This window comes from Formica exsecta, unplaced genomic scaffold, assembly GCF_003651465.1.
Source record: "Formica exsecta isolate Colony F162 unplaced genomic scaffold, ASM365146v1 scaffold111, whole genome shotgun sequence".
Taxonomy (NCBI): Eukaryota; Metazoa; Arthropoda; class Insecta; order Hymenoptera; family Formicidae; genus Formica; species Formica exsecta.
This window is the reverse complement of record NW_021848451.1, coordinates 295,355-307,430: the sequence shown is the minus strand read 5'-3', so window position 1 is coordinate 307,430 and position 12,076 is coordinate 295,355. Positions and strand designations below refer to the sequence as shown.

General features: G+C 38.7%; 1 protein-coding gene and 1 non-coding gene across 3 annotated transcripts in view; one reads left to right on the top strand and one right to left on the bottom strand.

Moving 5' to 3' along the window:
* The window catches only part of LOC115236475 (sestrin homolog), a 243,878-nt gene that overhangs the window by 57,421 nt on the left and 174,381 nt on the right, over positions 1–12,076 (bottom strand). The window lies entirely within an intron of this gene.
* On the top strand, positions 63–135 carry Trnaa-agc. The gene has a single exon. It is a non-coding gene; the product is annotated as a tRNA-Ala (tRNA).

Below are 12,076 nucleotides of genomic sequence, written 5' to 3'. Positions count from 1 at the left end.
AAAGAGTGTCACGTTGAGCGTTGAATGCTGAAAATCTTACTCTGCCTCTCTCTTATATCGAAGGGGGCGTAGCTCAGATGGTAGAGCGCTCGCTTAGCATGCGAGAGGTACCGGGATCGATGCCCGGCGCCTCCAAGATTTCTTTTGCTAATTTGTAAAATTAAATAATATTCTTGCAAAGTAAAAACAACATTGTTGTCGTATAAAAAAATAATCCTTTCTTTTTTATATCGCGAAAAACTAACTTTAGTCCTCGAGATATTTCGATCGAAAACACATCCGACGTAAAAATTCTGAATAAGACTTGAGAGTCTTGTGTGACAATTTATCAGTCGATTTTTATATAAAACTTGATGTCGCGTCGCTTGATCCTATATCATTACTGAAGATTTAAAGCGATTCATTTTCGATAAAATCACACGATAAAAAATAAATAAAATTCGCCAAAACCTTCGAAAAATTGCGTAATCACGATCTCCATTATTATTATGGGCGCGCAACTCGAGCTTCCTGCTATATAAATCTGAAAAATAAAAATACAAAGATATGCACCGTAGTGCGGAGGAGATCCAGCACGCTCGTAACGGTATAAAATAATTCCGCGAGATTGCGGGTATCGTGGAGCAGGTACGGAGGAGATCCGCCGACGTGATTTCCTCCGGCGGACATTTGCATCGACAATGCACGCGCCGACCCCTGATAAAGCGGGAGATATCCGTGTCAACTCGATGCACGAGTTGCTGACCGTTCACTCATCGCGTTTCGCAAAAATGCGTCCGGACATATTATCTCGCCGTGCGCATACTATTACTATCGCCCGTATCTCTATTGACGACAGAAGTCGCGAATGGAACGTCAAAAAATAAACGTGCTTCTTATTGGATATGCGCTAACAAAAAGCGTTATCATTGTACGGTCGACCGATGTTTTGCTCGATCGTCGTACAATCCCTCCGAAAAACATCTCTCGCATTTAATTGAGAATTAATGTAATAAATAATCTGCAAAAAAAATTTAATTAAAATTAAGGGAGATAAGATAAAGTGAACGCAAAATATTAAATAAATGTTCTTGGAGTCACGTAATTTGGTAATAATTAAGATGACGCGACGTTATAAATTCACGTTTAACACGTGGCATTTAGTTACAGCTTTTTTTTTCCTCTTTCAAGGAATTTTCTATGTGACCGATCGTTGCATAATATTGCCAAAATTGCAAGCGCAGAGGCTTTTTCGCGATGTTTACGAGTAGCGAAGAGCCGGCCTTTTGACAAAGGTTTTTTAATCGGAAAAAAAAACGCTCGAGAGATTCGCGATCGTATCGATGTCTCAATATGCGGAACATTCGTGATCAAAGATAACTTTTTAACACAGCCCCGCAGCCTAAGGCCTTAAATAACTGCTTGCATAACGTTGCAAGTACACGCAGCTCGCGGGTATCTATAATCTGTTTACGAACGTATCGTCTCTCACGCCGCGTCGCTTCATTGCTGCACTTGGGCGCTGATAATGAGTCGCAACATTGTTGTAACACCTGATAATATAATTTGCAAATAAGCGCAAAGACGACGAGGAGTCATGCAGCTGTCTGTGCAGCATTACTTCGAGATGCATCTGTGCAAACTCCGCGCAAATCTACGAAATCGATGGTTTCTTTTCTCTTCTTCTTTTTTTTTTGTATATCATCCACTTTAAATTATCTAACATTTTCAAAGTTTTAAAGAACGTTATCTTTATTAGAAATCAAAGAGAGTTTAATAAAATATATTTTTCTCGTTGGAATGACTTTTCAGATATCAAAATTTAATTAAAAGCATCAGATTTGTTTCTTAAAGTTTTGAGATTAAATATAATAAAGTTTGAAATCAGAATTTTTTCAAAATAAAAAATTCAGAATAAGATCTTCCTCTTTTAATTAACATCTAAAAATTATTTATACGTCGATATTTTTGTCGAGAAAAGACACTTCACTTCGAAAAGACATTTTACTTCGATTTTTAATAAAGACTTTTTAGTATTATCAAATCTATTATCCATTATGTTAGAATTATGTACAATGTATATTATTGATGCTAGAGATATTTTGTTATGGATGATCAATCTATAAAATACATCTGCTGCAATATTCCAAGAAGCTGAATTCCATAAAAAAAGAAATAATCTCCCCGAAATTATGCGGAAAATATGATAAGAGACCGCTTGCTGGTGACTAAGCTAGGCCAGACTCGGTTAACGTAAGTCAGACAAACTGCAAGATGCACAAGAATATGATATATCTTAAATCTTAATATATGTACATCATAATTGTAGGATTCGATGTTCGAAGTGACATCGAGTCAAGATCACAAAGAGAGAGAGCGAATTCCATTCTCCACTACAGAAAAAAAAAGAAATAAAGATTGAATCTTAGAAAAAAACAAAGCAATTACAAGCGCGATATGAGATAAAACTAATAACGGTCCTTACAAACACACATAAGCATAACTGATAAAAAGCCGCATTCTTATAGCACAATTAACGATAAATGGGTTTGTCCGATTCTCACGTCTCAAGTTATTATTGAACGAGATATTAACGACAAGCAAACAAAATTTAGCAAACATGATCGACTTTCTTATCAGTTATGCGTTCATATCGATTAATGAAAGCGCCCACCATATAATAATATTCTTTTTTTTTAAAGAATCTACGAATTACGTAACTTTGAAAAAAGTGCTGCGAGCCACGTTTCCGCGATTAATTTGAAATCGCGACGGGGGAAACGGATAGCTGTCTCGACAGACGCGAAACATCCTGTGTTCGAGAAAAAGGCCGCTCTGTCGCAGCTTGCAACTCGATTAACGAAAGCCCCGGTTATCTGCACGTCGCTTCGAGGTTTCCACTCGTGCAATTCGGCACAAACAAGTCTCACGAATCCGTAAACAGACTGGGGAAAAGAGAAAGAGAGAGAGAGAGAGAGAGAAAGAGACAGAGTGAGAATAAGAGGGCAGCAGGAGATGGGGAAGCGGAGTTGGCGCGGAGGAGTTTACGTTGTCAAGTTTTCCAGGCTTTATTTTCCGCGCCTCGTCGGCGAAACTCCTAGGAATTTCACTCGTACCATTTTCTTCCGACAATGCCACCCTTGCCGCTCGCGCAAAAGGCTGGTTTAACGAGAAAACTTGCGCTCTCTATCCCGGAGGGAAAGGATGCGATGGGAGGGAAGGGGGAGGAACATCGCCAATGAAATCCACGATGAGTTTTCTATTGTTCGCGCACGGTAGTTATGCCAGTCTGCTCAAATTAATGCGCCAAAAATGATGTATACGTGTATGTACACTAAATAATTTATATATTCATATATACGACGATGTGTGACTTTTGATTCGCGTAAAATTTCTTGGTCTAATAATCGATGAACGTCCAGAGCAAATAATTGCGTTAATTCTCTCGCGGGTTGAGATATAATTTGTTCAAAAGGACGATTTCTTTACTGGGCGTTCTAAAACGTCTTTAACTGTAACTACTACAAAGAAAACCTAAGAAAAATGATCGTTTTATATATATATAATAGTAAAATATATAGCTACGCAATTATTCAATATTAAAAATGATTCTGAGTTAATATATGCCAGGTGTTAAAATTTCCAAACATTTCTTTTTTTGCGCAAAAAAAAAAAATAAAAAAGAAATCGGCACAGGATCGTTCCAAGCAACCGGTGATGAAGGAAAGCGGAGTAAGAACGTTGGCGACGCCCTAAATAAAAACCGTCCAATCGGTCGGGCGATGAAACTAACAGCCGCAGGATTTTCACGTTGCGACAACGAGGAGAGAGGCACTGCGAGTATCGCATCCTAATCGCCGCATTTCTCTCCCCTCGTGCGTGCGTGCGTGCGTATACGCTTTCGCTTCCGGAGCGAGAAGAGCGCGGAGCATCATCGACGGATCAATGTCGACGGGCGGCTCGTAACTGCGACTCTCTGACTTTTATGCGCCGATAAATTAAGGGAAACCCGCCTGTGTGAGAGGAGTCCGGACCGCGGGTCTCCTCGTGTGTCTTTTCCGTGGAAGCGATGGAGGATAGCGGGGTGACGAGAACGTCGGTGGTTGGACGTCGGGTCGTAAAACCAGAGCTGTAACAACAATGTATTTTTCTTTCCCCCTCGTCGTACGGGACATCACCCCTCGCCGGCACGATCAATGATCTATCGCGATCGTACGCAGCCGCGCGCGCACGAGTTTTATATCGCGATAAATTAGTCGTATTGCGCGCGCGCGCGAAATCCTGACGAAATTAAATCGGACTATATTCCCGTCGAGCTATAAAACTTACAGCCCCGAATGTCTCTAAGGATTTATATATATATAGCCTGGGCATATATACATTGTGTCTTATATAGATTGTTCTCGACGCCCGGTACAACTTGCGCGACGCGAGATCGAAAGATGTTGCCGCGTTAAATTATAAATTCGATCAAACAGTAGCGGCGATAAAGTCGAAAGATTATATTGCTCCGATGTTTTACACGTCGGAGATTTATTTCTAGTTCTAATGACGTGAGATGCTTCGTAGATTATAAAGATTTATTGAAATGTGTGATGTCTCCAGCCGCGCAGAATATAAAACGTTGTGAAGATTTATTACTATAAAATTTTAAAAGAAGAAGCTAAAACTCCAGACGCTTCTAAAGTAGCTTATATACTCGAAAAGAGCATCATGTAGTTGTGGAATAATTCGTAATAAATGTGACATATGAATTGCTTCAGGTATTACTCGAGTAAATCTATCGCAATCGTTTAGATCATAAAATGACTTACTACGAAAAAATCTACGGATATATAAAGAAATATGGCAATCGCGCTATACAATGCAACGATAAAACTCGGTCCGGTGTTATCCACTCAAGGAATCATCGTGGGATTCAAGAGCGAGAGGGACAAATTTATTTTCTGACAGATTAGTACCTGCAGTACGACGAACGGAAAGAAAGAAAGGGAGTCGGTCGAGGAGGGACCGGTTAGGTAAAATCTCGAAGCGTCCCTTCGTCACGACCGAAGGACAAAGTCAAGCACTTTGAAGCGCGACCGGGACCGGGAGAGGGTGATGGTCGCTCATGTGTCAACGGTGTAATAAGGGGAGCCCAAAAGGGGGGGACGCGGCCGAAATTGCGTACCTCGCTCTGGTAATAACACCCCGGCAGCCAACCTGGAAAAGGAATTTAATCGGTCTGCTTTCGTTTACGGCGCGTAAAATCCAAATGAAGGAAGAGGGAGGGTGGGAGGGAGGGAGGGACGGAGGAAGGAGGAGAACCGGTCTTACGGCCCGCGTTACGCTTCCGAATGTAAACAGGGGCTCGTAACATTTCCTGGCCAACGAAGAGAGGCGCGTGATAAATAAACTTCATTGTTCTGTCAGCCTCTCCCTCCCCTCCATTGTTTCCGTTACGAATTCGTGCGAGTAATACATTGTCACTCTTAATGTTTGACATTGACGATAGTCTCGTGTAAAATTATTCCTTGCTGTTTTACGGTTAACAAAATAATAATTTTAAAATAATGGCAAATTTAAAAAAAAAAATTTAACATAAGAATTTTAAGAATAATAACGCTATATATATATAATCTTTATGACTTTAATTAATTTTAGGACTCTCATTTTCTTTGTTTAGAATCCCGAAGATATCTGCTGGAGAATATATTCTTTGTTCTCCACTCTGGCGATAAGAAGTTATTCTGGGATATTGATCTTTTACGTTGATCCGACTCTGTTCTTATCTTAGATACGATTTATAAATCGTCCATGGCTGATATCAAATAGCAGAATCATCCTGCTATCATAATTTATCGTTACCCTCCCGACGAAATAACACGCTTCTGTTAGAGCTATTAAAAGTCAGAGAGATGTTAAATAGCGCCGATAGTCAAAATAAACATCGAGCTACCTACACATCGCCAAAAGGTTTCCCTGCAGCAATTCTCAAAAACCGAGAAAACCTAAAGTGCTCGAGAGCACTTTCGTCTCGATGTTGAATCGAACGAATAAACGTCAACTTGAATGTTACGTGGCATGTGGGATAAAAGCCGCGTGATTTCCACCGCTAGCGCGAGTCCTGTTAAAGAGAGAAAGAGAAAGAGAGAGAAAAAAATTAATTCAATGTCCGATACGACTGCCAAGCAGCCACCCTTCGTTTCCGCTCCTTTGTGCGCGACCGAGATCGCGTTAGACACGGTGACGTTCCTCTCCTCGTATAAGGAACATAAAGAGCGCTTACCAAGCCCTGCGTAGGGCGCGGCCCGAGTCGTGACTGGCACACGTTATGCGGTACGCAATCTGGGAGAATGATATGCAGGAGGAAAATCGGCAGGACGGAGGCAAAATTGTTTACACACAAGCGAATAAAACATTCCTCTGCCGAAGAGCCGTCTCCCTGTTATTGAGAAAAAAAATGCGCATACCGGTGATTGTGTTCCACGAGACTGTTTAACGACGATTCGTGAAGTACACATCTAGCTAATAATCCGTGATGAAGCGAATGAGACTGCCAGGAATCGTTCGAATTCAAGGGTGCCAGTGCTTTTGCAAAGTACGCGAAAGACGTTCATGTAAATTTCCGGCATTTTCGTATTCGAATCGAGCTCTCGACCAAGTCCTTCTCGTCGTTCTCCTCCACAAGCCCTCTAATTATCCGGACGACTACGATTAAGGACAGTTAACCGCAGACACGCCTTGCCCTCCGTTTCCTTCGAATGTCCCCCCTTCCCCGCCCCCCTGATCGAAACGATGAACGAGCGTTATTACGACTCGACGAACACTAAGACAAGACATCTCTAGCTTCACAATTCATAATTTGTTCTCTCTTCAACAAAAATTTGATTAGAGTTTTTAGATATATTCAATTTTTTAAATACTCAATTTTTTAAATACTTTTGTAATTGTATTTCGAATTAAAAGTGTAAATCAAAAAGAAGAGTGCCTTTATTAGAAATTCAATTTCTGGACATTCAATAATTCCTAATTCAAAAACAATTACTATGTCGTAATTTTGATAAAGAAGAAAATGTTTGTGAGATTTGCAAATAATGAGAAATCGTAGATAAGAGAAAGCGCGCCGACGAATTAATCATCACGACTTCATGTTTGTGTGTTTATAGAATTTCAAAAATACTAATTATCAAGGTTTTGTCGAGTGATTCTGCACGCAGAAGAGAAGAAAGGAGACAGAGGGAGAAGGAAAGAGAGAGAGAGAGAGAGAGAGAGAGAGTGGCGCGGTGGCGGACAGCACGGAATCATTGTTAACCATCGGTAAATAACAAGTTTATCGGTAGTCTGATGCAACGCGGAAATCCGTTTCATCAGCCACTTCAAATAGATTGTACAACATCGCAGATAAACTACTCGGTAATTATAAGCGTTTTTCCGACTAGAAGCCGGATAATGATCCGAGCAGCTCGGCTCGAGACACCCTCCAAAGTTTCTTTGTTCTCAAAAGCTACGATGACTCACAGTCGAATACAAGGACTAATCTCCCTGCGTGATATAAGTTTCCGTGAATACCGCGCCTTCAATCCAACAGTTGCGTGACAAGATGATAATTTTGATATGGAAGAATCTCACACTTTGTCGACAATGAAATCAATATTCCTTTATACCTCATTTTTTTCAAAGTGTATATTTTGATATTAAAAAAAAAAATATCAAAATATAAATCAACTAACTTGTAAGCGATATTTTCTTTAGGAAGCGGAGAGTATGATATAGATGTGTTGATAGCTTGCATAAAATATATATTCTGAATAGAAAGAATGCTTTAAGCAATACATAATACACTCAATAAAAGGTTAATCCCCTTCTCATGAAACATATGTGTCAGAGAAACTTGATACTTTTTAAGAAGAATAACGATCTATTTTCTCGAAACTTCCTTTGACGGATAGTATATATAATATATTAGATAAAATCTAACTTTGTATTGATAGCATAATAAATAATATTTAATAAATACAGAAATATATGTATATGTATAAATAAATTTATCTTTTACGGTACTGCGTTAAAGTTATCTCTATTTCATTTAGATCATCAAAATATATTAAATTTTATAATTAATATTTCAGACACAGAATGTTGATTAATTATTCTCTCTTTATATCAATTTATTGACAAAAGAATAAAGAAATTTCTTAAATGATATTTCCATTAAATTTTTTGTAAATATTTTTAAATTATCTTTCTTAATATAAATAAAAAAATATATTAAATATTGAACCAACAAAAATTAATTACAGTAAGAATATTTTTTGACGATACGAGATGAGGTACATATGTACCTCGAATATTAATACACCGTGTACTCCTTACAAGGAAATGTTTTCGGATAAAAAACTTTGTAGAACGATAAAAACAATTAAAACGTAAATTCGATTTTAAAATTAAAATCCGTAAAGCACCGAGGAAAATCTCAATCATCTGACGATGCTTATCCCTTCCTTCCCTCCATTTTCTTGTTTTCCCGTCCTTTTCTTCTTCGCCTGCACCCCCTTCGAGCATCCTTCAAAATGTCATGGGGGACTTCTTCTACCTGCTCAGCGGGAGTCTCGATATAGAGACGTCACTTATTCTCTTCTCCAAAATGCATGAAACCACAGTTAGCTGGCAGCCAGAAAAATGTGCGTAAATAAGTTACTGAGAAAGAAAAAACAAAGTCTTTCTTAATATAAATAAAAAAATATATTAAATATTGAACCAACAAAAATTAATTACAGTAAGAATATTTTTTGACGATACGAGATGAGGTACATATGTACCTCGAATATTAATACACCGTGTACTCCTTACAAGGAAATGTTTTCGGATAAAAAACTTTGTAGAACGATAAAAACAATTAAAACGTAAATTCGATTTTAAAATTAAAATCCGTAAAGCACCGAGGAAAATCTCAATCATCTGACGATGCTTATCCCTTCCTTCCCTCCATTTTCTTGTTTTCCCGTCCTTTTCTTCTTCGCCTGCACCCCCTTCGAGCATCCTTCAAAATGTCATGGGGGACTTCTTCTACCTGCTCAGCGGGAGTCTCGATATAGAGACGTCACTTATTCTCTTCTCCAAAATGCATGAAACCACAGTTAGCTGGCAGCCAGAAAAATGTGCGTAAATAAGTTACTGAGAAAGAAAAAACAAAGTATAGGGGGTCTTTCAAAATTTTCCTCGGAATCACGGATACTTGAAGCCAGGACTAAAAAGAACGACGATGGTTTCAATGTCACCGCGCGAACTTGATGTCTCGAAATACATTTACGCTATACGCACTCATTTAAATACGACAAACTTAGAACGTTTTTGCTTAGACGAGTGAATCTACTTAGCGCCCATTACTGCGATAATGTAATCGCATGCGTCCGCGAGAGAACGGACAAAAAAAAAAAGAAAAACACGACAAAGAATATGTCGACAAGCGAAATGGAGTTAACGCGCCGTTGTTTATTTGCCACGGCGCGGCGATTAATAATTAACAAACAATCTTTTTCGTGGGAAAAACGAGGACACACACACACGTGCGTATTTGCTCGCGCGCGTAAAACGAAGAGCTATTGAGTTAATGTTCGGATAATGATTTATGTTAAAGGCGTGCAACTCGTTAAATTCACGCACAAAGATGAAAAATATATATCGTTAATTAAATGAAGAATTACGATCTGTAGCTGCACTACATATGTGTGCTTGCATGTGTAATACGGCTGCGCTCGGAGAGAACAAAGGGCCTCTATGCGTAAAGCCGGTAGCGGAGCTCGATTATGAGCGGAGGAGACGATGAAGTCACTCGGCAAAACCGGTCCCCATCCGATGGCTAAACTCGCCTCGTCGAGTCTTAACGGCAAACGCAATGAATTTAATGGACAATTCCATTCGTGGATCGCGTTTAGAAATCTCCTCGATCGTCATTGCGGCGATGAATAATCGACGAAAATAAGTATTCGCGTAAAAAAAAATTTTTATTCTCTCCATGTGCATTTGAAAAGGCTCGTGGCGTGAAAACAACGATAACGCAATAATTGTATGTAATTATGATCTATTTATACGAGCAATTGCCTCGCTCTACCAACTAACAGGATTATGTAAGAAGAGATACATGATCGCGGTTGTAATTCGTCGAGTTGGCGTGTTGAAAATATTATGTAATAAAACGTGCATATACATATCGCTATTTTTTTAGCAATAATACATTATGTATAAATTAGCGCGAAATCCAACATGAGACTCATATTTAAAAAAAGACATTCTTGTTCTTTGTCTTGAATCTCGCTCAAAAAAAGATATCTCCTTATATTTTATCTACTTAAATATTCAAATTTCTCGATCTCATCTATTTAAAAATTTTTTTACGGCTGTAAAATTATTTTTACAATTTTGATTTTGCGTTTCCAAAGAAATTCGATTTTAGTTTCCCTACCTGTTGCATGACTTTTCGAAATAAAAACGAGAACGGTCGAATATACGAAATAATCTGTTGTTAAATTCGCCATCAACAAATTGCAAAAAAAAAAAAAAATAACGAGCAAACTTGGAAAATTATCAAGAGAAAGAGATGGATAAATAATGCATTCTATGTGATTTTGGGTATCCTTTGTCTTTCAAATGTTTGCGTGTTGCAGAGAGAAACCTTCCTCGCTTTTCCAGGCGACCCTTCTTACCGAGTCCATCTTTTCTCCAACCGTCTTAAAAAATTCTACAGGCCTTTTATGCACGAAGGATAGGACACGCCTGGAAATTTCCCTTCCCTAAGAGCGATACTAAAAACCTTCCCTGAGGATAAACCTTTTTATGACACGTTCTCGCGTAAGGTGAGATTTAATCTAGGCATAAATTTTTCGATCTTAAGAAGTTTCGGGCATATAAAATAATAGCATTCACAAGTAACCGCATAAATAACTTTTATAAAATATTATGGTAGTTTCTTTTAATAATAAATTTTTAATAAAAAATTCAAGCACACGTCATTAGGGTTTACATTCGTACAAAATCTGATATCTCTTTATCGAGCGATTTTCCAAGATGTATCCAAATGACATTAATCGGACTTGTTTTTGTTACGCACGACTTTACGAAACGGTGAGTGAACATCGACTTTATCAATGAATCATCGTTATCGCGATCTACCGAAGGATAAAAAGCGACGCGCGACTTCCGGCTAAAAGATCGCCTGACTTTCCCGAGACGCGATCCAAAAAAATAATTAATATCTCGAAAAGAATTTTCATTTCATTCGCACGGCTGTTACACGCCACTGACGATCGCGTACGAAGGTCCCCTCGTTAATAGCGGAAGTGTCAAGTCGATTAATCTTGTCGTAACGCCACCGCGACACTTCCTGCTCCCCGTCCCTGTCGATTTACAGCTTTCATTGTTGAACGGATTGGTTCTAACGTCGGAGGACGACCAGCTAGATGATTTGCGCGAGAGAGAAACGCTTCGATGTATAATACATATGTATGTATGTCGATCGTTCACGTTTGATAGAAAAATCTACAGTTGAGAGAAATATGTATAGCGCGCAAATTATTTTCTAAACACGTTCGATAATGGAAAATAAAATATTTTTTATATAAGATGTATATCAATCAAAATTTTTAATGTGTTTAATATCGATGAAATTTATTAGTATTAAACTTGTTAAGAACGAGAACTATATTTCTTCTCGAATAACTACGAAAGAATTCATGAGATCGAAGTACTCACTGTGCATCGGTAAAAGAGTTAATATTTAAAATGCGGTTGCATTTATAAATGATTAGGATGCGAAACCAATACGCACGTAAATCGCTCTGTCGAGCGTTGCCGGAAACAGGATACAAAGTTAATCCACCGGCTCCTTTCCACGGTGGATTCCAATTTTGTTGGAGTGGATTGCCGTAACGTGATCCAAAGAGATGCGAGTGTGTGTTTTCCGCTGTCATTTAATTAGTCATGGTTCACACTCGCACATAGACGAGAAGCAGATAAAAGCGACAAGGTTACTTGAAATCCAGTCCGACCGAGCGGACGTGAGCGAGGGTGATTAACAATAGCTAATTAGAATTCTTTTCCACTCTCCTCTCCCCTCCTC